The sequence below is a fragment of the Adiantum capillus-veneris genome, chromosome 9 (genome assembly GCF_014529385.1).
Source record: "Adiantum capillus-veneris isolate H3 chromosome 9, ASM1452938v2, whole genome shotgun sequence".
Lineage (NCBI taxonomy): Eukaryota > Viridiplantae > Streptophyta > Polypodiopsida > Polypodiales > Pteridaceae > Adiantum > Adiantum capillus-veneris.
This window is the reverse complement of record NC_140939.1, coordinates 142,682,563-142,708,386: the sequence shown is the minus strand read 5'-3', so window position 1 is coordinate 142,708,386 and position 25,824 is coordinate 142,682,563. Positions and strand designations below refer to the sequence as shown.

Sequence of the window (25,824 nt, the reverse complement as noted above, 5' to 3'; positions counted from 1 at the left end):
ACTCCTATTGTTGTCGATACTCATGGAGCTTTACAATTAGGACCACATGGAGCTTTATAATTGGTCTGTTTTGATTTCTAGTTTCACACAATGGCGAATCCTTCCTATTCTGTGGCAAAACACTTTGTTATATGTGAAGGCTCTAGATCGCCTCCAAATATTGATGTCACCTCTTAAAAAGTGATTTGTGGAAAAGTAAAAGAGTGTAAAAAAGAATGAGATAACCTTTTAGAATTTAGTAGAAGAGAAAGACAGCATAAGCATAAGAATTACACATAATGGCAGGATAATTGAAATACACTTTGTAGTGGACAAAACAAGCATCATCAAATTTTGAACCAAGCCACTTCAATATTAATTTTCAATTGAACACAAACTAATCCCCTAAATAGTGATCTACTTTTTAACATCACAAAATTTGACAGATTTTGTATACGCTATCCAACTAAGAAAAAGCCTTGATGCTAAGATTGTAGGCCATAATGGATCAATTTATTTCTTTAACCTCGCGTATATTTGCATGTTTTGCGCAAATAGTGAAAGTACGAAGATATAAGCTTGGTGCCAAATTTGTGGGCAATAATGTCATAAGAAAGAACTTCTAGTCTAGTGGCCAATTCATATGAGAGTAGCCTTGAGACATACTTTTGTCTCACGTGTTATCTTGGTTGCATGACAAATACACTAGCAAGTTTGTCATCATTCCCTGCCCAATTAACATGCTCGATCGAGAGCAACATGAGATCCAGCTAGAATGAGTTGTTTCCTGCTTCATAATGTTGAAATCTAGGAGCTGAGAATGAGGCAGCCGGAGGAGGTAAAGCATGGATGTGATTGAAATGAAAGAGAATCTTGTATAACAAGAAAATGGATTGTTAAGCAATAATTTTTTTTGTATTGGCCGTATTGGGTGGCTTGGAAAAAGATAGAGGCTGGATTCATAAATTTACTAAGAGGATTGACAGTATTGATTGTTGAAGTTGAGGCTTGAGATTGTGTAGTTAATAAAGAGCTTATGAAAGCCGGGTAAATGATACGATGACCAGTTATAAAGAAGGGGATGAAGATATGATGTCCCGGTAAATAGAATGAGATACAACTAAGGCCATGTTGGATTCAAGGGATGTCATTACTTGGAGGATGACTTCAGGAAGAGTGTTTCTCTCTTCAGGCAACAAACTTTCCTGCTTTAGGTCACAAGCTGGGACCTTTGTGAAGTTGGCTTCAGTTTCATTGCTGCGAGATTTGACAGCATGAAAGCTTGCATTTTGTCAAGAGGGTCAAAGGATAGAACCGGTTTCATTTGACGTGGGGTTTCGTCACCAGGGTCACATGCTATTGGGTTTGCTATTCTGAATACATTAGCTTCCTCACTCCTGATGCAAGGCACCTCGTCAACGCTTATTCTCCTTTGTGATGAAACCTTCTTGTGATACCATGTAGAAAATCAACGACGAATGCTTAGTAGAGCATACACACATGCAGGAGACAAGTTGGATATGCGTTATCCTTTCCCCAAGCAAGCGACCCTGCATGGCAGCCGAAAGAGCTATCAAAGAGCCCATTTTATGAAAAATAAGGCAACCTGTGCTGTCAATGTGAGAGAAAGGGCAACAGTTGCAGTAGACTACACGCATCGAAGACAAAAAATACATAACTGACTTTCCGGCTCCTAACGCAACCTACTGTGATCGTAGGAGGCTATAGGATTTTTCGTATGTTGATATGGTAAAGATCCATTTCCTACAAGTGAATTTTCTACCTTGAAAAGCATGTGGATTTGAGGCACAACCGACTTTGATAGTTAGCAAGAGAGATACACATGACACCCCCTCACTGATTTATTATAAAGAGACAGAAGCCTTGTTTATATACAAAAGATGTAGTGTAATTGAGAGGTCATGTTGAGGTATAAAGATATTGATACTATTCCATCACCAAATACGTGCCCTCATGGGTTTCCTTGACACATAAGTGTGACAAGCTAAATAGCTTTGTACGATGATGGTGTGGACATTGTACAACATGATGTTGTGCTATTAAATGACCTAATGATGCGGCATTGTACGAGCTGCGGGTGTGGCAATGATGACATGAAAACATACGGATAACTGACATGGTAACACCTGGACTGCTTACATATCAATCGGATCGGTGCTTTTTTTAAAGAAACTCCACGTGGAATAATTTTAAGCGAAGTTTTTCTCACTTCAATTGTGAATATTCGTGTTGTTAACTTGTTTCTAAGCCACCAAAAGCTTCGCACAAATGGGTGGCTCTTTGACACGTTGGTCACCCCAGCTTTGATGTATAATGCAACAGTATGAGCTCTTGGAATAATTGGTTCACAAGGACCCAATGCTCGAGCCATAAACTCCACTTGAAAACCCAACTCCCCGGCTTCGAACTCCCTCCTCCGTGCTACATCCCGACTCCTCTGAGGCCTCGAACTGAGCATACCAAAATGATCAAAAATACCAGATCCTCCACGGTCGTCCCCAACTGCCAACTTCCATCGGCCATAACTTCGTGCTCTGGGCTCTGATTGGCATGCATGTATAGCACAATCCAGAACCTGATCAAGCTTCAAAAAAACCCTGATGGCACATCGATTGAGGCAGTCAAACCGGCTCAGAATCGACCCTTGAGAAAACTTTGAAGCTCTGTAACTTAGCAACTGAGACTCTAATTGACAATTTGAAAAGACCAGCACGTCCCACATCATAAGCTCTACACATCTATCACCTCAAATTGCCTCTGACCACCTATCATCATCTGGCCAGTCCGTCTCAGTTCTCCCATACACTCCAGCTTCAAAGCTCCACTCTGTAGCTCCGTTTGATAAGCCGTCTCGACCAGCTCCCTCAACACTTCAGGCTCTACATCCTCAGGCAGAAAACCTGCACCTTGAGCCTCCCTCACCTACCATCACATTAGGCTCTTTCAGGTACCCTTTTTGCCTATAAACCGCATCATCAATACACATCACCTGGTACCTGTCTGCCCAGGATTCTTGTAGCTACTCTAGCTCTATGTCATGCACCTGCTAGCATACACATCCCTAACTAGGCCATCTTCTATGGTCAACACACTTTGGTTGCACCAACGTGCATTACTGGCCGGACACACAATGCTAACATAGCAGCAAGTGTACGGATACTGACTGTACGGACTACCCACATATCGCGCTAAAAGGTTGATGACATGGTAGCTCGATAAATTGTGCTAACATGCTGATAACGTGGAAGGTCTGCAAAAAGCGTAGGCTACTGTACGGAATTTCGCAAATTATGCTGATGCTTTTTGGGGCAGCTTTTGGGGATTATTGCTTTTGGAACACTTTGCTTTGGAGTTTAATTGCTTTTTGCATCCCTTGTAAGAATAAAAGGACCCAAGGGGCCTCAACTGAAGAAAAGAATGAAGATTTCGGCAAATTTTTTCGGACAAGTTTGCTAGAAAGGAGTACAAACGTCAACTGTAGATTGGGATATGCGTGAACAAATTGATTAAGTACTCCAGGGACCCAAGATTGGCGAAACACCTGAAGAATTACCCGATTGATAAGATTTACTCGGGGTGGCGTGTGGCCATCGCTTCTCCTCTCAAGTAGGGAGGAAAGGCGAAAAGACAAACGAGTGCAGAAAAGCGAAACCTGTACTCGCAGAAAGACATGGACAGGCACTCTTGAAAAGAAGCACTTCTATAGAGCCAACTAATATGACTTCCTCGCCGACAAGAGCAAGAAAACAAAAGAATTTAAAGAAGGTGTACAGTCGATTAAATTTGAATCCTTTTCTAGGTTCCGAGATGCTTGAACATGGTGGTCCACTCTTCTTCTGAGGAAAAAAGCTCCAGTTACATGGTTGAAATTCAAAAGGCTCTTTATTTTCTTCTTGGCTGACTCGGGAGTACGACGAGATATACGAACCGCTTGGAACCATCTTCGGATGACCAAGGGAGATTCTTTGGATGCTTATTGCAAGAGATTTTCTACCAACCTCTTCATTTACAAAGGTCTCTTTTCACGAACAGATTGAGCGGTTTTGCTGCGGACTCCCTACAGGGATCCGAGACTACTGCCTAGAACAAAACTTGAATTCTATTCAAGAATTGATGGGTCATGCGGAACGGGGTGTTGCGATACATTCACGCAATTTGACTTACCCCACTGATGAGATCTTGACTCAGAGAATCCAACAGAATTCTAATAATGAAACTAGAAAGAGAAAGAGTTCCCAAGAAAAGAAAGACAAGGATTCACGACCCGGTTCACTCTTCGAGAGAGGGCCAACTACATCAAAGAAGAGGGGAAGTGTTTTGGATGCAGGGAACATGGGCATGTCTCCGGGAAGCGCCCTAAAAAGGCACAGCAAGAACAGACTGAAGACATGCCAGAGAGTTCTAGAGCAGCAGAGGAACGTGGTAGAAAAGGAAGATGAAAGCAGAACTGGTATAACATTGCGTGGGCCCGAACCAAATCAAATCAATGAAAGTACAAAACTTTGCCGCACTTAGGACAAAGTTAAAGATCAGAAAGCCCTCGTTTTTCTTTGATGGAGGAGCCAAGGCCAACTTTTTGAATTGGCGGCTGGACTTGGAATTACGCCCGACAAGCTGAGGCCATAAGCGGATGCACTTCTAGCGGCACTCGAACGGGATGTTGCCATTACACCGATCATTGGCAAACTTCGTTTGCAATATCAGGGGTATTTAGGGCACGAGGACTTCTATGTAATGACCTTAAGAAGGTTGTGATGTCCTCCTCGAAATCCCTTGGTACCACAAGAACAAAGCTGTGGTTGACTATTTGGCTTAGAAAGTGACTTTGACAAATGAAGGGCAAAGAGATTATACTTGATGAAATTCAGTTTCTTTACTTGATTTTCTGGAGAGAGTTGAATGATGATTGAAGGTAATATGTTTTGACCTTGAAAAAGAACGCCAAGATTTTTCTCCACACTCGTGCCAATTGCTTTTCTGAGGGCCTGCCAGGCGAGTTGCCTCCATCTCGTCTTGAGGATCATACTATTGATCTGATACCTCGAAGCACACCACCGAACCGGCCACCTTACCGTGTGAGCCGAACCCAGAATGAAGAGATTATGAACTAAGTGAACGACCTTTTGGAAAAGGGTCTTATTCAACCAAGTACTTCACCCTACTCCTCTCGGGTGTTGTTGGTTTTAAAGAAAGACGGATCTTGGAGAATGTGTATTGATTATAGAGATCTCAATAAGATCACCATCAAGAACACATTTACAATTCCGAGGATCAATGATATTCTTGACAGATTACAGGGATCTTCTTGTTTCAGCAGGATCGATTCGAAAAGCGGATATCATCATATCCGAATTGCACCCGAAGATGTCTACAAGACAGCTTTTCGAACGAGCTTCGATTTATATGAATTTTTTATGATGCCTTTTGGCCTTACCAATGTTCCAGCGACTTTTAACCAAATGATGGATAGGATTTTCAGAGAGCACAGATCTTTTGTTGGCACTTTCTTTGATGACATTATAGTCTTCTCCAAGGATGAGACAGAACATAGAAACCATCTGTTACAGGTCTTTCAGGCATTGTGAGATCACAAGTTAGTAATCAATGCCAAGAAGAGTGAATTTTTCTTATTGGAGATACACGTTTTGGGACTCATCGTCTCAGTAGAGCAGGTGTACATATTGACCCGGCCAAGATTGACACTATACGTGATTGGTCCGATTTGAGAATGTTCATGAAGTTAGAAGCTTCTTGGGCTTATGTTCTTACTACCGGAGGTTCATTTGAAAGTTTGAAGAGATTGCTTCCCCTTTGCATATTCTGACACGGAAAGGAGTCCCTTTTTCGTGGGGACCCACAGAGGTGACTGCCTTCCGGACTTTGAAAGAGAAATTGACTACGGGACCAGTTTTGACTTTGCCGGATTTGCAAAAGTCATTCGAAGTATATTTTGATGCTTGTGGTCGTAGTCCGGGTGCGGTCTTAATGCAAGAAGGCCATGTCATTGCCTATGAGGTCCGATTGTTTTCAAGGCCGGAATTTATAGCATAGATTTATGAGAAAGAGCTTTTGGCGGTTATCCATGCTCTTACTCAGCGGCGACTACCTACTCGGAGCCGATTTTACGGTCTTCACTGATCATCAGAGTTTACGCTACTTCTTGTCACAGAAGCAGCTTTCGGAAAAGCAGATACGGCGAGCTAACATCTTGTCACAGTTTCACTTCCAAATTGTCCACGTTCAGGGACAAAAGAACTTGGTGGCAGGTGCTTTGTCCCGGAAGCCGTTAGCCTTGGCTATTTCCGCGATTCATCATAGAAGCTTCGAGCACATGGTCGATCAGTACACACAGATCCATATTTTTTTCTACTGTATTCACTCGAATACAGAATAGGGAGGTAGGAGCGAGATATTCCATACGGAATGGCTACTTGTTGAAGAAAACAATGTTGTGCGTTACACAACCGTTGAGGGAAAAGATTCTAACCGAATGCCACTGTCCACCTTTTACGGGTCACCGCGGCATTGACACAACCTTGAACGGTGTGGAGCGTTACTTCTTTTGGCCGAGACTCAAGAAGAACATGGACAACTTTGTATGCGGTTGCTTGGTATGCCAGAAGGTCAAGTTTGACATGCATAAAGCACAGGGATTGTTACAGCCTTTACTCATTCCCACCCGCCCTTGGGAAAGTAATGCTATGGATTTCATTTTTGATCTCCCAAAGACACAGAGTGGGCACGATGGTATCTAAACTGTTATTGATAGATTTAGCAAGCAAGCTCATTTCATTCCAGTGAAGAAAATAGTCAAGCCGGACCATTTAGCGAGACTGTTCATTGCCCAGATATTCAGATTACATAGCATGCCTGAGAGAATAGTCTCTGACAGAGATCCCCAATTCACGAGTTTGTTTTGGAAGGCTATTTGGGAGAACATTGGCACACGGTTACAGTTCTCATTGAGTGGCATAAAATGGTAACCATCTTTTTGCAACATTTGTCAGCCTACTCAACGTCCTCTTCCTCATATGTGTATATATTTTTCTACGCTATTAAGTTATCTAGAGTAAATTCCCCCTCTTCGTTTAACCTTTGTGGCGACACATACATTATACTCTTCCCAAAAATGTCACCTTAGTCATATATTTATATTACCACCCTTTTCTTTTTTGCTTTGTAAATAGAATAAGCATACAATAACCAATATATACCCCCAAACTTTCTTACCTCTTGTGAATTAGTAGTAGAAAAATAATATATCCATCTTCCACCCCATATAGATAAATTCCCATGGAAATCAACTCTCCACTTGTCTTTACCAAAGATTATGGTCCCTCTCTACAAGTCTTCTATGCCCCCTACATAGGTGACCCAATATCTCTTAAGAATATACATATAGTTTCTCTCCTTTCAAAAAGACTCCAATTGTATATTCTTTTCACAAGCAAATAATATTGGGCCCTCCTCTATTTGTTTAAGCATCATAGCCTTTTGAAAAAGCATGATTCCCCTTAGATGCATACAAGCAAAGGGCCCATACAAGAAGACTTGGAAGCAAAAGGTTCCCTAGCCTAGTGTGGACCTTCCAAACCGAATTCCTTAGTGCATGGGCATGAAGAATAGTCCAAATTCATATCAAACATGTTGAGAAGGTCAATTTTGCCTTTTGAAGCATGTCATTCCGAGCTACAGGTAAAAAGTTATGGTCAAAATAGTGTAAATCTGTCAGATTCGCAGCAAAAGGGAACTGTAAATCAAGTAAATCAAGAGGGTGAGATCTTATTTTTCCCCTACTCATCTTCTAGAAGAGCAATGAGTGTTCAAGGTCACTTGCATGTGATGGGACCAACCTAAAGATGCTTTCTAAATGCCAAGACAAACAAGTTGAGATACCCCGCAGGAGCCACCCGTAGGGCCTCATGGTGGGGCCCACCTACATTATGCACCCCTATGGAGCCTTCACGGTCTAAAATGATATTTTGGTAAATAAATAGTCCCTTTTATGTCCAATATTCAATGAGTGGTCAAAGGACACTTAATTAGGTCTAATCACTTACTCTAATTAAGTGTAGCATAATCCCACTCCTACACAACTATAAATAGTCCCCCTTGGAGAGACTCAAGGACACACACCTATATTTTCAACTTCATGTTGTTTTCTTGATCAATAGTAGAGAAAACCCCAACTCTCCCTCTTTCACATCCTCCCTCCTAACCCTCCTCTTTGGAGGAAGTGCAACTCTATTCTCCACTCTTTCCATTCTACAATCTCTTACTCCATCAACCCAATAAATCATTTGTAGCACCTCAATAACTTGTAAATACATCATGATCTCTCTCATGGTTATGTTAATGATCATGAAATCATCTTCAAAACTTTCAAGTGTCGCAATTCGTGATGGTTAGCCAACGTCTGTCCTCCCCTTAAAAGGTGTGCGAGAAATCAAGTAAGTGTTCTATTCTCAATTTACCATTGGTTTGTTTCTCCACACTTATTCAATTGGTCTGAAGAAATTTCTCAATCCAACTCTCTTTTGCTTCATTACATATGCATGTGGCTACCTCTCATGGTGATTTTATTTGTGTCACGGCATTGCATAGATGGAGATGAGCTCTCTATGCAAAGTGTGTTAGTTTGATGTAAGTGATTCTCTTGTGTGTTTGAGAGGCAAGTCTTGTGCGCATGATTTTTTGATGAGTGCTTGAGAGAGGAAGAGTTTGGATGTATTATGGGTATTCTTATGGGGAGAAGGTGAATGCTATTCCACAAATTGCATATTTCATTTTGATGCACGGCATTGGGTTGCATAATCGTTGATGGTGTTCAAGTGTCCAAAGTGTATATAGAGTAAGGGGGTTTTCAAAGTGTGTTGTTTGAGTGGGTGAGTGCAAGTGTTATTTTGATTGGTTTCCTTCTCCACTCCCAAAAGAAGGTGGTGCCCCAAGTAGTGTGCGTACCTCTTTACGAACATTTTGTGAGGGTAGGCCCATTGGTTTGGGTTTAGAGGCCCCATTTCAAAAAGCTCGCCCTCATAAAGTGGTGCCCCCACGGAGGAACATATTTCCAAGTTACCTTCAAATTTTTTAGTGATGAACAATGGAGTTCCCATCTATCCATTTCATTTTGCACAACACATTAGAGTAAATGTTCACATAGATAGAAAAGTCTTTTTTCAGCAACGCATTGTTTTTATGTTTGGTGCAGAAAGACTTAGAGAAATACTGGCATCACCCAATCCAATTATACTTCCAATCATCAATTATGAAACTTCTTTTGATGTTCACGTTTTCATTTTGTTTTAAAGGCAGGAACAAGGAGTGGTGAAGGGGTGCTCAAGGGCCATATGAAGCAACGAGGTCTTCAAACCAACAACGAGGAGTAGCACATGAATCACGATCAAAACAATGAACCTTTTAGGCCTATTGCTCGGCAATCCATTCATATAATCATTGCAACTAAGTTTAGGTTTCAATCTATCATAAGGAGGATATTTGGATCCACTCGCCTCAATGAAATCAATGCTTCAATTAATCCATTTATTCTACCTATGATAAAGTACGAATTAACAATGGATGTGTACATCTTCATTTTAATGTAATCAGATTTATAGTGTCAACAATCTTGTGCGGCCCGTAAGAGAAAAGTTTCTTTAAAAAAAAGAAATTTCAAAAAGTCTAAACAAAATGTCAAGTTCTTTTCCCACGTTCTATGCAAGAAGTGGGGAAGATGCGCAAGAGTTTCTTGACAACTTGGAGATGGCACATCTCATATCCGGGAGAGATGAAGAGGAAGTAAAGCTACGAGCCTTCCCGTTGGTTCTAAAAGCAGAAGCTAAAGCATGGTATGAGACCTTGCAACCCCAAATCAAGTCCAATTGGGAGAGACTGCGAGCAAGCTTCCTCTCCAAGTTCGGGCAAGGTGATACTTCTGAAGGACTATGAAAATGTCTTATTGAACATAAGCAGGTATCACTTGAAGACTATCCCTCTTATGAAGCAACCTTTGTCAATCTATGGGGTAGGTGGGAGGCTACATTAGAAAATCATGGTGGTGCACCTAACTTTCTAAAAAAAGAGAGATTCATGGTTGGCTTGTATACACTTTTAAAGGCTAAAGTAGAGCTAAAATTCCCATCCACCTTCGAAGAAGCACGTGAGGTAGCCATCATCAAGTTTAGAAAACTACACTTCCAAGCACATAGAGCAAGGGGTTTGAATGAAGTGAGTGAGAGGGAGTCTTCACAAACCATGGAAGCACCAATTAGGACCCCTCTTGCACAATCTTCACAAATAGGAGATAACTCTCAACAAGAGGTTTTACAAAGGCTAACTCAACAGCTTGAGAACCTCACTATGAATCTAGTACAAGGCCTACCTCAACAACGACAACCAAGAGAAGGGAATCGCAATCAACGAAGACAAGCTAAGAGTTGCGATGTTGGAATTGCAATGAAATGGGCCATGGCATGTACAATTGTCCACATCCAAGGCGACTTCCGGGAGACATATATCCCCCCAGACCGCCTCCTCTCACTGTGCAGCAAGAACTAGCTCAAGGCCCACAAATCCTTCGTCGACCACCACCACCAGCAAATATACCTCCCGTCCCACATGAGGAGGAAGAAAGAGGAGTCAACATCATCAATCTAGAAGAGGTAATAGATGAGCATACTCTAAACTTTGATGTTATGTCGGCAGAAAAACGCACAAGAGCACATGATAAGGATGAAGACATGAGAAGTGAAGGAACAAATTCAGCCAAAAGGGACAAGAAGAAGAAGTCAAAGATGGAAGAAGCTCAAAGTAGCAAGAAGAAAAGATCAAGGCGAAGGGAAATTGGTATCAACGACTTTCCATTGGGAAAGGAGCTAGAGCCCTACAACATCCTGGAGGATTTACAAACCCAAAAGCCAAACATTTCATGGCCTCAACTTCTACACCTATCAGCCAAAGTAAGAAGGCAATGGCCAAAGTTGGTAAGTACAAGAATTCCAAAAAAGAAAGCAAATCTTTCCATTAAGGTTGTGGCCTCAAAGCTACAAAAAGATGTGGAACCCATTGTGGATGCTTACATAAGGGGTAAAAAGGTGTCTAATGTATGTGTTGATGGTGGAGCTCAAATGTGTGTGATCACAAAGTTAGGGCTTGAAATTACAAAGTCCTCTAATTGTCAAGCTAGGCTAGCCAACAACTCAAGTGTGAAGTGTTTGGGGATCATTGAAAATGTAAAAGTCTCTGTATGTAACATAGATGCACGAGTGGATATGTATGTCATGCCAGCTAAGGGGGAGGGCTATCCCATCATCCTACAGAGGCCTTGGCTCATTGCTGTGAATGCAGATCAAAAATGGGGAAGTGGTCGTTTGATTCTTAAGAAGGGTCAACCGGTGGTGTATGATTGGCGAGAAGGAAAGCAACTAGATATCAACTATGAAACCACGGCAGATGAAGAGAGCGAGAAGGAGAGTCCTTACTCAAGTGACGAGGAAGCATCAACCAGTGAAGAGGAGTCTTCTTTGGAGGTAATGGGAATTGTATTCAACGCCAACACTCAAGATGTTCCTATAGAAGAAAAGCCAACAGACAATCACACACGAGGGGATGAAAGATGCCACCACCTTGAAGAAGGATATGAGAAGATGCTTGCAAAAGATCTTACTTGTGAGGAGAAGAGGTCCTACATCAATATGTTAAGGAGGTATCCCAATTTGTTTATCACTGACTACTCACAAATAAGAGGTGTAGATGTAATAGAGCATCGAATTGAATTGAAACCAGGGACCAAACCCGTGGCTCAAAAGTTAAGGCGACTAGGATCTGTGTAACAAAAGGCTCTCCTACAAGAAGTGAATCGACTCTTGAAGGCTGGCTTTATCTATCCAGTATCCGACTCTGAATGGGTATCACCTAGTGTAGTCACTCCCAAGAAGAATGGTAAGTGGAGGGTCTGCGTGGATTACAAACCCCTCAACGCTGCGACAAAGAGGGACCACTTCCCTCTCCCTTTCCAAGATGAAATTTTGAATGAAGTAGCAGGTCACGAATGCTACACTGTGTGTGATGGGTATTCAGCATATTTTCAAATTAGAATAGCAGAAGAGGACCAACCAAAAACCACCTTCATCACACCTTGGGGATGTTTTGCATTCAGAGTAATGCCTTTTGGGCTCACCAATGCTCCTAGCACCTTCATGAGATTCCCAATATTTGTATTTCAGACATTCTTTGGAAAATCTATAAGAGTCTTTATGGATGATTTCTGTATTTATAGTTGTAGATCACTTCACTGTCAAAAGGTTGAAGAGGGGCTTAAGAGGCTCCATCAATTTGGGGGACAACTCAACCCAGAGAAGTGTCATATCGGTGAATCTTAGGTGGTTTTGCTAGGCCATGTGGTTTCTTCACAAGGAATTCAAGTGGATCCCTCTAAAGTAGAGGCCCTTTTGTCATTATCTCCACCAACAACAACTAAGGAGCTAATGACCTTCAACCACAAAGTGAGGTACATGTCTCGCTTCATCCATCTCCTAGCAGAAGCCATTGCCCCTTTGCATAGGTTGGCAAGCCAATCTACATTTGAATGGGGGAGGGAACATGAAAAATGTTTTGAAGAAGTGAAGGGCATTCTTAGCTCTCTCCCAATCCTAATGCCACCAGATCCAAAGGAGACCTACTATGTCACTCCAAGTGTAGGTTTCGAAGCAATTGGTGTTGTTTTGATGCAAAAAGATCCTAAAACATCATACATGAGGCGGATCTATTTTGCAAGCAAGGTGATGACTCCGGCCGAGAAGGGATACATTGAAATGGAGAAAGTGGTCTTTGCAATCTTGTTTGCGGTAAGGAAGTTTCGATCGTATCTTCTCCCTGTGCCATTTGTTTTTCTCACCTTAGAGCACAATCTACCATATGTAGTACAACACATGAGCCTCTCATCTAGAATAGCAAAGTGGGTGCTTGAACTCCAAGAATTTGAATACACTTTCCTTGTAGAAGATAGCACAAGAGCAGGACTTGCAGACATTCTCACCTACAAAGTGAGAGAAAGGGAAGGATCACGACTACAAAGAGAGGAAGGCTCAAAACAGTTCAAAGTGAAGGAGATTGATAATGCCCATATTTTATGCTTTGACGGAGCTTATCAACGCCAATAAGACAAAGCAGCAGGGGGAATCATCATTTTGAACCCACAAAAGGAGGTAATGGTTAGAAAAGGTATCACTCTACCCAGTGTTCACTCTAACAATGAGGCTGAGTATGCTGCTCTAACCCTTGGGTTAGAAGAATGCAAAGAATTAGGCATACAAAGACTTGTTATAAAAGGTGATTCTTTGCTAGTGGTCAGGCAAATCCAAGGGACTTGGAGGTGCAAGAATCGTACATTGTTTGAGTGGCTTAGTAGTGTAAGAGCTTTGATAAAGGGTTTCAAAGCAACACAGGTATAACACATTGTGAGAACTCATAACAAGCAAGCAGACTTACTCGCAAATGAAAAACTTCAAATGGCGGTAGGAGGTGTGAAACTATATGAACCCAAATATCAAGGTCAAGAGGAGCTAAAAGACATTATCTTCTTTCTACAAGCAGATGAGTGTCCCAAACACTTAGACAAGGTGCAAAGACATAGACTAGTTAAGAAGGCCACACCTTACCAGTTGATCGAGGATGATTTATATCACAAAGGGAAAGATTTGGTCTTGAGGAGAGTACCAGGTGTGCAAGAGATAGAGAAAATTCTTCTTTCATGTCATGATGATGTCTGTGGTGGTCACTTTTCTCAAGATATTACAAGTAGGAAGATTTTACAAGCAGGGTTTATTTGGCCGAGCTACATCGTGATATCCAATATTGGTGTAAGGCATGTAAGCCATGCCAAATTGCTGGGGATAGACGACTAACATATGAGTCTCGAGTCCCAATAATATCTTATGGCCCTTTTGAAAAGTGGGGTGTGGATGCAATAGGTCCCCTACCTCGTACTTCTACAGGGAAGGTTTTCATCATCATGGGTGTTGACTACATGACACGATGGGCGGAAGCAACAAGCACAACCCGAATCACAGCTGAAGAGGTATCAAAGTTTATTTTTGATCATATTTGTAGTAGGTTTGGAACACCCCTAGAAATCTTATCAGATCGAAGCATGGGTTTTAGGGCTGACCTTCTGAATGATCTCTTGAGGAGGTTAAAAGTGAAACACCTGCATTCCACACCCTACTATCCTCAATGCAATGGATTGGTGGAAAAAGTGAATGGAATGATATGTAAGATCATTTCTAAGCACGTTGTGGACCGGCCTAATGATTGGGATCGCCATTTGACGGCTGCTCTTTGGGCGTATAGGACATCTTTCAAGGTATCTACCCAATTCACTCCTTTTCATCTAGTTTATGGACAGGAGGCACTTCTCCCCATTGAGGTAGAGCTCTCAAGCTTGCGCGTTCTTGCAAGAGTGGCAAAAAAAACCAAAAGAGGTTCTACATGAAAGGATCTTAGATCTCCAACGACTTGAGCTAGATAGAGAAGAGTCCATTGATCACTACATCACCAAAGCGACAAGCCAAAGGGATAAAATCAACAAGAAGCTCAAGGGGAAAGGATTGAAGGAAGGTATGTTGGTTCTTCGCTATGATAACCGACTTGATACTCGACTTGACAAAATTTTTTTGCAAAGCTGGGAGGGACCTTTCATGATAAAAACAAAGTTTGGGAATGGTAGTTACAGATTAGCAGATTTATCAGGAAAACTCCACAAGACCAGAGTCAATGGATGGAGATTAAAGCCCTACTTTCAACGTATCAATCCGTTGATAGGCAGTCATCTACCTACATCGTCTAAGCTCCAAATTGACATGGCTCCCTTCGGCTTGGCAAATGCTCCACCTATTTTTAAAGCTTTGATGTGCAAAGAAGAACCAGCCTTGGAATCTGAACATACCCAAGGCAACCCTCCCATCTCCGATTTATGGGATTGAGATAATGAAAAGCAGGTCTAATGGAGTAAAAGAGTGCCTGACACTCCTCCTATTGAAAAAAAAAAAAAAGTGAAAAAGAAAAAATGACCAAAAAAAAATAAAAAGAAGCAACACCGTCCTCCTAAAGATATGAATATCTCTAGGCTTGGGGGAGGGCTAATATGAGTGGCATAAAATGGTAACCATCTTTTTGCAACATTTGTCAGCCTACTCAACATCCTCTTCCTCATATGTGTATATATTTTTCTACGCTATTAAGTTATCTAGAGTAAATTCCACCTCTTCGTTTAACCTTTGTGGCAACACATACATTATACTCTTCCCAAAAATGTCACCTTAGTCATATATTTATATTACCACCCTTTTCTTTTTTGCTTTGTAAATAGAATAAGCATACAATAACCAACTATATACCCCCAAACTTTCTTACCTCTTGTGAATTAGTAGTAGAAAAATAATATATCCATCTTCCACCCCATATAGATAAATTCCCATGGAAATCAACTCTCCACTTGTCTTTACCAAAGATTATGGTCCCTCTCTACAAGTCTTCTATGCCCCCTACATAGGTGGCCCAATATCTCTTAAGAATATACATATAGTTTCTCTCCTTTCAAAAAGACTCCAATTGTATATTCTTTTCACAGGCAAATAATATTGGGCCCTCCTCTATTTGTTTAAGCATCATAGCCTTTTGAAAAAGCATGATTCCCCTTGGATGCATACAAGCAAAGGGCCCATACAAGAAGACTTGGAAGCAAAAGGTTCCCTAGCCTAGTGTGGACCTTCCGAACCGAATTCCTTAGTGCATGGGCGTGAAGAATAGTCCAAATTCATATCAAACATGTTGAGAAGGTTAATTTTGCCTTTTGAAGCATGTCATTCCGAGCTACAGGTAAAAAGTTATGGTCAAAATAGTGTAAATCTGTCAGATTCGCAGCAAAAGGGAACTGTAAATCAAGTAAATCAAGAGGGTGAGATCTTATTTTTCCCCTACTCATCTTCTAGAAGAGCAATGAGTGTTCAAGGTCACTTGCATGTGATGGGACCAACCTAAAGATGCTTTCTAAATGCCAAGACAAACAAGTTGAGATACCCCGCAGGAGCCACCCGTAGGGCCTCATGGTGGGGCCCACCTACATTATGCACCCCTATGGAGCCTTCACGGTCTAAAATGATATTTTTGGTAAATAAATAGTCCCTTTTATGTCCAATATTCAATGAGTGGTCAAAGGACACTTAATTAGGTCTAATCACTTACTCTAATTAAGTGTAGCATAATCCCACTCCTACACAACTATAAATAGTCCCCCTTGGAGAGACTCAAGGACACACACCTATATTTTCAACTTCATGTTGTTTTCTTGATCAATAGTAGAGAAAACCCCAACTCTCCCTCTTTCACATCCTCCCTCCTAACCCTCCTCTTTGGAGGAAGTGCAACTCTATTCTCCACTCTTTCCATTCTACAATCTCTTACTCCATCAACCCAATAAATCATTTGTAGCACCTCAATAACTTGTAAATACATCATGATCTCTCTCATGGTTATGTTAATGATCATGAAATCATCTTCAAAACTTTCAAGTGTCGCAATTCGTGATGGTTAGCCAACGTCTGTCCTCCCCTTAAAAGGTGTGCGAGAAATCAAGTAAGTGTTCTATTCTCAATTTACCATTGGTTTGTTTCTCCACACTTATTCAATTGGTCTGAAGAAATTTCTCAATCCAACTCTCTTTTGCTTCATTACATATGCATGTGGCTACCTCTCATGGTGATTTTATTTGTGTCACGGCATTGCATAGATGGAGATGAGCTCTCTATGCAAAGTGTGTTAGTTTGATGTAAGTGATTCTCTTGTGTGTTTGAGAGGCAAGTCTTGTGCGCATGATTTTTTGATGAGTGCTTGAGAGAGGAAGAGTTTGGATGTATTATGGGTATTCTTATGGGGAGAAGGTGAATGCTATTCCACAAATTGCATATTTCATTTTGATGCACGGCATTGGGTTGCATAATCGTTGATGGTGTTCAAGTGTCCAAAGTGTATATAGAGTAAGGGGGTTTTCAAAGTGTGTTGTTTGAGTGGGTGAGTGCAAGTGTTATTTTGATTGGTTTCCTTCTCCACTCCCAAAAGAAGGTGGTGCCCCAAGTAGTGTGCGTACCTCTTTACGAACATTTTGTGAGGGTAGGCCCATTGGTTTGGGTTTAGAGGCCCCATTTCAAAAAGCTTGCCCTCATCGTCATCTTCCCACCCGCAGACAGATAGGCAATCAAAGAGTGCAAATTCAGTCGTACTGGATTTATTGAAGTCTTACATTTCTGATCAGAAGACTCAATAGGAAAAGTTTTTGTCCTTTGTCAACAAATTACGCCGCTTTTTGATATAGAGTCACAGATGTCCCTTTGGGTTTCAGGGATACTGTTGGGCTGACAGTATTCTGCTATATGACTTTATGAACTGGAATTCCCGAAAATGATACAAATTGATTTGTACTTGACTTGTTAGAGTACAAAATTTGAAAGACAAAACGATTGTAGCATTTCGGTCTCATAAACCTTTATAGACATGATTGCAATATGAATTAGTTAATCGGGCATCTATGAGATTTCCACTGGATCTAGATGCAATTACTAAATACGTTGTTGATTAATCACGGTCTGAGATTTGGAATGAATTTCAATGTGATTTGTCATGTGATGTCTTGTGATGTCTTGTGATGTTACTGTCGATTGGTACATGTGCTAGATGTGTTGTGTCTAGTGTATCGGTACTAACAGTCAATGTCTACTAAGACAGTTTATGGCCTCTGTCTATTTTGTAGGTGTAATCGAGGGCGATTACAATTCTTTCAAGAGGGGGGTATGACACAAACTAGTGACGTGGTAGTGCCCCTGGATACACATAGCCCCTACTGACGTGGCAACAATAGCGAAAAACGCGCTGACAGGCTGACGTGGCAGGTAGTACGGACCTCCGCAATTTGCACTGGTTTTTGACGTGGCATTCTGTACAGATTTCCGAAAACTACGCTGGCTGATTTTGGCAACTTTTGAACTACATTTGCTTTTGAGATTATGAAGCTTTTGAGTTTGAGTTTTTGGGGCTCTGCTTTTGACATCTCTTGTAACCTTTATAAGTGGCCTTAGGGGCTCATTTCTCAGAGCATCTGGACGGAGAGTCTAAGAGTGAGTACCCGCAGGCTCATTGTACTTTGTTCAGAGATTAATATAAAAATAAATAACGAAAGGGGCGCCAATCTTTGGGGCCAATGTCTCTTGGCACGGAACTACGCCAGGCCGTGTCGACCTTATTGTGAATTGTGAATAAGTTTGAAGTGAATCTCTGTTGTGTCGCTGTAGAATCTTGACTTGGGGTGTCCAAGTTTGTTACAATGGATGACGAATTTGGAGCAATGATAGCTCCAGAATAAACCTGACAACGATAAGTATCATGAATTTTGAATGAAACTAATGGAAGAACCTGCTATTTGTGAGCATATAACAAGATTAAAAATGAGATGATGATGATTTTGGAGCAGTGACAACTCTCGAATGAACCTGATAATAAAAAATGAATTTTGAATCATGACAGATTCCATGGAACTATTGTGCGCGCATAAGAGTTCCTATGGGATAAGATGGCCACACAGCTAGAACTAAATGATTGACTCTGTTCAGTATGAACTTAGTGATGGATTGGGATACCCAGAAATGATTACTCGTGGACGACAATGCTGGAGTATAGATGGAATGATCACTCGCACACGATAGTGCTGGAGTGCAAAAATCAATGGACATGATCGCAATATGGGAATAGTCAGTCTGACATCAGTGAGATCTTGGATAGATCTAGATGGAATTGCTAAATACGTTTCTTGGAATCATGCTCCTAGATCATAACGGAATCCATGGACGTCATCGTGATATGGGATTAGTTGAATCGACATTAGTGAGCTCCGGTGCAGATTAAATGCGATTGTTAAATACGTTGCAAGGAATCATGGTCCTAGATTCTATGTGATGTGATTTGAATGTGATCTGACTGTGATGTGACTGTCTTCTTTGTACAAGTATTGGATTTGTGTCTTCTAGTGCGTCGATACTTGGAGTCAGTGTCTCTTGAGCTGGTTTATGGCTTATGTCTGCTTTTGCAGGCGTAATCAAGGCCGATTACAATTCTCTCAAGAGGGGGTATGTCACAAATTGACGACCTGGCATTACTGCCCAGACACACAGTGCTGACGTGGTAGCAAGCGTATGGATGTTGATTGTACGAACGACCCGCATATCGCGCTGACAGGCTCATGACATGGCAGCTTCGCAAATTGTGCTGACAAGCTGATGATGTGGCAACTCCGCAAAAAGCACTGGCTATTGTACGGAATTATGCAAATTACGTTGATGCTCTTTGGGCCATCTTTTGAGGATTATTGCTTTTGGAACACTTTGCTTTTGAGTTTAATTGCTTTTGGGGCTTTGCTTTTGGCATCCCTTGTAAGAATAAAAGGACCCAAGGGACCTCACTCTTCAGAGCATCTGGACGCAGAGACTGAGAGAAAAGGACCCCTTCGGGAGTTGTAACTTTGTTCAATTGTTAATACAAAATGAAATACCGAAAGGGGCACCAGTCTTTGAGGCCAATACCTCTGCACATGGAACTACGCCGGACCGTGTCGACTCAAATTGTCAAACTGTGATAAAGTTGTGAAGTATTTTAAGGGATTCTCTGGTGTGTCGGGTCGGATTCTCTCCTTGGGGTGCCCAAGCTTGTGACGTAAGCCCTCAGAGAAACAGTCGGTCTGAGCTTGCAAAAATTCTTGTTCTTTTTTTCGAGGTTTGACATATTTAGTTCTTTCAAGAAAATCGAATAAACAAAAAGACTGGATTTCATCAAGTGGGACGGACTCACCTTTCAGTTTTACATCAAGTACAATCTCTTTTCCTTCTCATTCTTCAAGATGTCCTTCCTTGCCCTATAATCGACCATGGCATTGTTCTTAGAGAACCAAGGGATTCCTCGGAGGATGTCACACCCTTCCAAAGGCATGATGTAAAAGTCCTCGTGCCCTAAATACCCCTGAAAATGCAAACGTAGTTTATCAATGAAAAATGTCATGGCAACATCCTGTCCGGGTGTCTCTAGAACAGTCTCGATCGGTGGCCCCATTTCGTCCGACGTAATTCCAAGTCAAGCCGCCAATTCGGTTGAAATGAAGTTGGCCTTGGCTTCTCCATCAAAGAAGATAAGGGCATCCTGGTCTAGCACTTTGCCCCATGCTTCGCAAAGTTCACTACTTTCGTTTAGCTGGTCAAGGTTGGCGGTCCCCACAAAATCTGGTACCGCTTTCGTCTTTCCTTTTCTTCCGTGCTCGACTGCTGCTTTGTAACTCTTTGCTTATCTTTTGGTGGTCCTCTGGTTCATCTTCTTTTCAAGAGTTCTATCCAGTTGTTTCTGCGAGTACATGTTCCGCTTTTTTTATTTTGCACTCGTATGTCCTTTCAGCTGGCCATCTCGATTAAATCTCATCAATCGGGTAATTTTTCAGGTATTTCGCAAATCTCGGGTCTCTAGAGTACTCAATCAATCTTTTCACACATGTATCAACCTGCAGTTGATGTTTATAGTCCGCTCTAACAAACTTTTCCGCCAAGAATTTGTTGAAATCTTCATTCTTTTCTTCAATTCCTACGCTGGATTTCAACTTTTCTTTGTCTGCCCACCAAGAGATGTTATCTATGTCAGATTCTCTGCGAAAACCCATGTTTATTCTGGGGTTCTTTATGGCTTATGCCATGTTAGACAGTGCGATGAAGACGGGAGTTCCCGATGCGCGATGAAGGAAGGGTGGGAGTGGCTAATAAGTCTGAGGTCGAGACACTACGATTCTCTCACAAAAACCTGCGTGCTGCAAAAAGGATCGGATCCTCCATAGAAGAAGAATCTTTCTGAGCTTTGATACCAATGTGACAGGCTTGGACACTCGAAGTGAGAAATCGATAGCAACACACCAACAGAAACTTCAAAATCACTAAACTTTAATAGAGAGAGAGAGAGAGAGAGAGAGAAGCGACACGGCTCGGTGTAGTCTTGTGCCCAGAGGTATTGGCCCCAAAGTCTGGCGTCCCTTTCGGTATTTCTTTATCATCAATCATTCGAAGGACCTCTGCTCTCAGACTCTACGTCCGGATGCTCTCCAGAGTGAGGCCTCAAGGGCTCTTACAAGCAGTACATGGGATGCCCAAAAGCAAAGCCCCAAAAGCAATCATGTTCAAAAGCACTTTCACCCAAAAGCTCTAGTCCCCAAAAGCTAGCGTTGGAGATTCCCAAAAGCAGCTTGCATAATTTGCGGAAATCCGTACAGCCTGCCATGTGGCACCTACAACACAAATCGCGAAAATTTCGTACGGCCCTGCCACATCAGCATCCGTACGATCTGCCACGTCAACATGTCATCACATTTTATAGAAATCCCTTTCAGGGTTCAAGCTTCTATATTTTAGGGTTTTGGGCCCCACGACCGATGCTTCATAAGTCCCATTTCTCTGCCAGATGGTCATGCCATGTCATCACTTTGTGACAAATACCGCCAGGGGTGCGTAGTTGAGCAGCCAATGCTTTTGGCCCCACTTCGATTCTTGTCCACTGTGTTAAGTTCTCTTTCAAGTTCTAGTACCTCTTCCTTTCTTCTTTTTCAGGCGATAGGTTAATCATTTACCTTTTCTTATCATTTATGTTCTTTCCATACATTTGTAACACAATCTCATATACATGTAACTTTTGGTCTCGGGGATCATTTTGGCCTTTATGCAAGACGTTAATATTACACATCACTCTCTCTCTCTCTCTCTCTCTCTCTCTCTCATATGCAGCATTGCAGTGCAATCTCGGCATGCTGCTGGCAACAACGCTTAAGCTTTCAGCCATGAAGTCTACTTAGAAAATCTACAAACATGTCTTTAGTAATTGTGTATCAAATGCTGATTGTAAATCAGCCAGCCGCAAGTGGGCACACGCGGTATTTTTTTTGAGAGAATTCAAGTCTACTAGCAAAATGACGAGAACTAGGTGAACCTGACCAATGTAAGTGACGAGCATTACCATATGCAAGCATAGAACGAGGTATATGAGGAGGAGCAGGTGGATAAGGATGAGCTGCAGCAAGCCCAGAAAGAGGTTACTGTGAGGGTGAGAAGCATGAAGCAAAGTGAGATTGAGCTTGAAAATATATTGTTGTGAACGCACAATGATCATATGGTTGTAAAGACTATTATTTGACGAGGACTTGGAAGATTTGTTTGTTCAAGAAAATGAGAGTTGTAAATCTAGTAGAATCGTCTTTTTTTTTTCCGAGAAAAAGATCCTTCCATTAAATAAGAAAAAACTGCCCTTAGGGCTACAAACCACCTCTACTAGAGAGGGCTACATCAAAAGCATGGGGAGACTCTCCCAGTGAGTAAACAAAATATATACAATGAGGCTAAATCACAAAACGGGAGGAGGAAAGAGCCACACAAGTGGCCAGTAGTGCCATCTGGGCACACCCTGGACCATAGAGATAAAAGGTCCTAGGCGCGAGAGTTGCAAGGAAAGCCTCTCTGCGCTCTCGCCTGCAGTAGGAGCTGCCCTAAAGTCTCTCAAACCGACCCCTGAGAGTATGGATCAACTCCAGACAAAAGTCACGAACAATCTCCGCTGGTGCGACAGGGCGAGCCTCAAAGATGCGGAAGCAGCGGCCCACCAAATGAACCAGAGAGTCCAGCCACATACGAGTTCCCAACACACCTCTCTCACTGCACCACTCCTGGGGGGGGGGGGGGGGGGGTAAGCTCTGTAGAGCAGACTGAAGTGCAAGTCGACCCCCCTGAATCACTACCATCTTGCTGGTGGAAGATAACTCAAATTGGAGCGCAGGGCCTGTGAGGGTGGACCAGAGAATAGCACCCCAAGTGTACTGTCATGTTGTGGAAAGATCTGGCATCAGCCGAAGAACCCGAAGTCAAACCTGTTGTGCCATGGGACAGTCCCACAGACAGTGACACTGCTAGCCACTGGAGCAAAGTGAATCGCCTCGGCTATCTCGAGTCCCACAATCGCTCCCAAAAGCCTGACAAGAACTCAGTTGTGAGACCCTCCTCCTGCCAATGAAGTGTTGCAACCGGACGAGCCTCTCTCTATGCTACCAATATGTGACGCCCTAGTCAAGCAATGTATTGAAAGAAAGGGATCCCAAGGTGGTCGGTTGAAGAGAATGGGTCTCTCCAAAACCACTCTCCAGGGTCCCACTGCACTCGTGCCAGAGGATAGCTCTCCCAAGTCCAAAGCCTCCAGTGGCCTGTCTCAAGATCTACTGGGTCAGGATCTGAGACAGAGGACCTCCCACAAATGCCCACCACTCGTATCCTCTGAAAACAACACTCTACAACCTGTGGAGCCTCTATTAAGACTCTATGTAGTCGACCCTTTCCCTGGATCTCAAAGAACATGGGGGATACGGACTCCGCGCAAGCACGAACTGTCATGAGGACCTCCATTCGCGTGAAGGTCCCCATGAGAGAGAGAGAGAGAGAGAGAGAGAGAGAGAGAGAGAGAGAGAGAGAGAGAGAGAACCCAAGATATGGTGAAGAGGGGAGCAAAAGCAGGCATTTGGGGGAAAAAACGTAAGCATTTGGGAGCAGATTTGGGGCTGTTTGGGGAACATATTTGGGGCAGTTTGAGGGCAGGTTTGGGGGCATATTTGGGGTTGTTTAGGAGTTGATTTGGGACTAAGCTGAATGGAGGGAATTCAAGCCTTACCTTCCTCCCCCATTCCGGCCCCCCTTCCTGCTCCGTTCCGGACCCTCCCGTTCCCGTTCCCCAATCTCGTTCCGGATAACTATGCCGGAGACACTAGCCGTACAAGGAAGTGCCCTAGACCTGTGTGAACCGGATGGTATCTGACGAGGAATGGAGTGATCGACCACACAATAGGCAAAAATTCAGCCTGCTGTCCGCCCAAAAAACGCTGCAAAGGGAAGCTGAAAACGCTGCTGTAACAGAGATTTCAGCGTGCCTATACAACACCAATTGGTACAGAAGCGTCGCACAGTGTCCGAGGAGGGAGTTCTCGCACTTATCAGCCGTCGAGGGGCTGAAAACAGAGAAAAAACAGCAAGTAATAAGTGCCAGCAAGGTGCGGTGCCGGTTGGGTGTAGATACTTGACAATGGCGTAGATCTGCAAATTCTAGTAAGTGTAGAAGACTCCCGTGAGTGCCTTGGTCGCTCTGTATGCAAGAGGCTTAGCGTTTGTTGAAAACACAGCAACCTCAGAAAACGCAACAAGTGCCTAAAAACCCCAACTGATCCAAAAACGCAAATCCGGATTAGAAAACACAGGGCAGATCTAGGGTGTTTTTGGTGTGTTCTGTTGCAGAGAGGGGGCGCCAAGAGAGGGAGGATGAGATCGTGGCCTGGGAATGCAAAAACGCAAGGCTAAACTGCAAAAATGCTACGCTGAATTTTAGCACTTCTCGCGATGAAAAGCTGCAAAAACGCTAGCGCTAGCCTTGGTTGCTGAGATCGATGGTGATTCTCCAAAAACGCTGGCTGTTGTGATCTTGGGAGGAGTACCTCATGCTGATGGTGCGCCCTCAACACTGGCAATTGATACCATGTGAGAGTGCACGTGTGCGGAAGCGTGAGAGAGAGAGAGAGAGAGAGAGAGAGAGAGAGAGAGAGAGAGAGAGAGAGAGAGAGAGAGAGAGCACAAACGCCATGTGTAGGAAAGGGGGCGATCAGCCATCCACTAACTACCAAAGCAAGAGAACCTCAGTACAGCAAAGATGATCTCTATGAGATGAGAGATGTGGAAGTGGGTACCCCCCTGGCCCCATAAATAGGTTCGCAAGGGGAGGTAGGGCAATGCTTGATAAAAATCCCCACGACCCAACAGAAAAATGATATATGGAAATATATGTGGGCGCCCAGACAAAAGTGGGCAGTGGGTCCCAAACTCGGGCGGCCGGACCAGGTACAACCTAGACTATGGTGGCCAGCCCGGAGACATACTAGCCGTACAAGTATGCCCTAGACCTGTGTGAAGCAGTCCAGGCTGTCTGTTTCTCTTTGTTGGCCTCTTCTCACTTCTTCTTTCTATATTGGGATTCTTTGTGCCCTTTCTCGTGGCTGTGGTAACATTCAATGTCCTTGTTCTTCTTCTTCTTCTTACCTTTACCTTTCTTGTTTCTTGGTAAGCCAAAGGTGCTTTTTCTAAATAAGGCCAAAGGATTACTCCACTTGGCTCAATCCTGACCGTATAATAGGACTTAATCCAATGGCGCAAAGCTAGGCCCATGCTATCGTCGGGAAAAAAAGCGATGCCATCTCTAAAAGCATGAGCGTTCCTGTGATCGTCAAAAAGCAATGCTCAACTAGCCTGCTATATAAAAACACTAACCAACAAGATCGTTCGAATCATGCAAGCAACGTTCTCCACCTCGGCTTCTCAAGACTTTAGTAGCAGGTCTCAGGTCTCTCTCTCTCTCTCTCTCTCTCTCTCTCTCTCTCTCTCTCTCTCTCTCTCTCTCTCTCTCTCTCTCTCTCTCTCTCTCTCTCTCTCTCTCCCCTTAGCGTGCAGCCTCCTCGTTAATTCCAGCCTTAGTTTCTTTCGGATGCAGAACGTTTCTTGCAGGCACTCCAAGCTCTTAATCTTTCAAGGTCTCGTAATGCTTGCAAAGGTCCTCGTAGTTAAGGACAGAGAAATTCTCGGGCCACTCTCTCGACAAGAAGTAGCCAGGGGTCTCTAGAAAATGAAGATAGAGAGGGCGGGCTAAGGACGGCGGAGGTAGCCTCAATACCTAATTATAAGC

General features: G+C 42.9%; 1 long non-coding RNA gene across 1 annotated transcript in view; it reads right to left on the bottom strand.

Annotated features, from left to right (window-relative positions):
* Positions 1-446: 446 nt before the first annotated feature.
* LOC147451293 (uncharacterized) overlaps positions 447-25,824 on the bottom strand; it is a 46,772-nt gene continuing 21,394 nt past the window's right edge. Inside the window, exon 2 of the long non-coding RNA XR_015189214.1 lies at positions 447-1,529. This is a non-coding gene — a long non-coding RNA (uncharacterized LOC147451293). The remainder of the gene's footprint in view (positions 1,530-25,824) is intronic.